The 2,596-nt window shown below is 28.6% G+C and overlaps 1 long non-coding RNA gene across 1 annotated transcript; it reads left to right on the top strand.

The window, feature by feature from the left end:
* The first annotated feature begins 703 nt into the window (after positions 1–703).
* Positions 704–1,981, top strand: LOC131013233 (uncharacterized). Its single transcript, XR_009097598.1, has 2 exons — positions 704–1,028; positions 1,582–1,981. It is a non-coding gene; the product is annotated as an uncharacterized LOC131013233 (long non-coding RNA).
* Positions 1,982–2,596: the final 615 nt, after the last annotated feature.

Here is a 2,596-nt window from a genome sequence, read left to right as displayed (position 1 = left end):
GAGTTAGAAGGTGGGGTGACACTCCCATCTGTCATCGGGATTCTATAGTTTACTAAGTCGGATAGAAGACCTACGGCTGCCAAATTGTCACTTGTGTGTTTATATGTGACAGGGGCGTCGATAGAAGAAAATGAGAGTAAGAGAGGTGTACTTTCGGCGAGCTAGAGTCCCAGCACCAAAGAAATTAAAAAAAAAAATACTTGTTAAACAACTATTAGGGCAAAGGGTGTAATTTAACCAAATTTAAGACTTTAGGGATTTAGTTGAACCTAAGTCAAGTATAAGGAGCCAGATGTGAAAAGGACATCTATGTTAGGGGTGTATTGGATACTTAACCCTCTGTGTGTGTATATATATATATATATATATATATATATATATGCTAAAATGAAAACACTTTTTAAAATATAATATAGGAACCATTTTCAGCCCTTACATCATCTATATTTGCGGTTGATTCATTACCTTGTTGGATGAATTCATGGTCCCGAGTTCAAATCTCATAGGTAACAAAAAAATTATTTTTCGCAATTCATACATTTACACAGCAAATTCACAAGTGTTCTACATAGAATTCATACAATTTAACTAGTACTTATTTTATATGTTAATAAGTGTTTTTACCGTAGCTTTTCCCTATATATATATATATATATATATATATATATATAGGGTTCAATTCAATAGAAAAGACCCCCTTACATTAAGAAGTAAGAACAAATCTATACCATTAAATTCATAAGATCTAACGTACCAGATTTAAGGAATAAAATGTTTTAATTGTTTTTATATAACCATTTAAATTAGTTTTCTAAACGAAAAGGATATATATGTCATTGTTGTTCATTGAGATTATGGAAAGTTTCGCCCAATGCCATATTTTTCGCTCATTCCCTGTTAATGGCTATGATTATGAGATTTCGACGAATCTCTATTTTTCCAATCTTCAATACTATTTTCTTAATCTTTCTTCAGTCAATAACATTTGTTGTTCGGTGCATACGCAATGGATCTTGAGAACGATAAAGGTAATTTTTGTTTGCTTATTTTTGGTTTCTTGAATTGTTCTGTGAAACTACGATTCATGATTTCTTGATTTCGTCAGATCACTCATCTTTCAAACCTAATTTTTCATTATTTTTGGTATATTTGTAATACTCTTCATTCGTTAATGTCGATTTGTGTATAAACATTGGTTAATTCAAGATTTTTTCATTCATGATAATTTTTTTTTACCTTCGTTCATTCATGTAGTTAATTTGTTTCTACATCTTGGCAAAAAGCGATGATATAAGTGGTTTTTCTAGGATTTTGATAATTTCTATGTTATTTCTGTTGAACGAATTAGTTTGACATATTATTGTTGATATCCGTGTGAGAAGGCATCTTTTTTTTTTATACGCATATGAGGTATTTGTTGTTTTGTGTTCTTCAAAATGCATTAAATAATTTAACAATACATCATCTTATATGTTCTACACTCAACATATTTTCGCTGTTCATCTGGATTTATCTAAAATTTTGTCTAATTATCAACTTATTTGTAATTTCAGTGAGATAATAAAAGATTCTTTGATGCAGATTTAACCGTTCAATTGGATTCAACAATTATTGTAAACAATATCAAATTCCGAACGGGAAAGCCAGGTTTTCAAGGAAGCACTAATGGCAATTACAAGAATTTATGGGGTGACTTTAGAGAATAATGTCCAGGGTCATGCGCATATATTTGTTTATTTGTGAGCATAGTTCAAGAAATATGTTCATAAATTCATTAGATATTGAGATAAAGTTCGTAAAAATATTACTTTTTCCATGTAGGTTAAATTCATGGACACTGATGAAATATGTGCTCTATTCATGGATCATGTATGTGTTCGATCTAGTGAACTATGACTAAATATTTTTAACTAATATGATATTATTCAAAAACAGTTGAACTTTATTTTGCTATTAATTCTAATTCTTTGGTATTGAACTACTCTTTGTTTGTATGAATAAGTAGAATGAATTCAAATTTGGTGTATGAGCCCTATATTCCTAATTAGTGAGCTATGGTTTATAGAATTTGCTTTAGTTTATGCTTCAATTAACTTGTAAATTCCTTATCCTTAGATATGCTCATAATTATAAGGTGCAGTATCAACTATCAAGGTAGTTTATGAAGTTCATTAAAATATATAATAAGTTCATCCAAATTGTGAAATTTCAATGGAGGGAAATGTTAAGTTCATTATGTTTTTCTTGGATTTCTGGTTTCATTTTTTTATGGATTTGAATCTTATTTCAGTGAAAGTTAATTATAGTTTGCTATATATTTATGTTGAACTTGTTCGAATTATTTGTCGAACTTGTTCGAATCATTTGTCGAACATATATATTATATATTGAATATAATGAACCCAAGTATCAAATATCTGCTAACAAATCGATTGAACTCTAATATAGAAGTATAATAACTTTCGAACTTGTGTAAATTTTATTGAATTTTCGCTCATTTTGAAAAATTCAAAGTTTATTTGTGAAAAAAATCAAAGTTTATTTTGAACTTGTTTGAATCATTTGTCGAACATATAATATATATTGAATATAATGA

Source organism: Salvia miltiorrhiza, chromosome 2 (genome assembly GCF_028751815.1).
Source record: "Salvia miltiorrhiza cultivar Shanhuang (shh) chromosome 2, IMPLAD_Smil_shh, whole genome shotgun sequence".
Classification (NCBI taxonomy): Eukaryota; Viridiplantae; Streptophyta; class Magnoliopsida; order Lamiales; family Lamiaceae; genus Salvia; species Salvia miltiorrhiza.
Note: the sequence above shows the minus strand (reverse complement) of the source record. Positions and strands in the feature narration are given on the sequence as shown.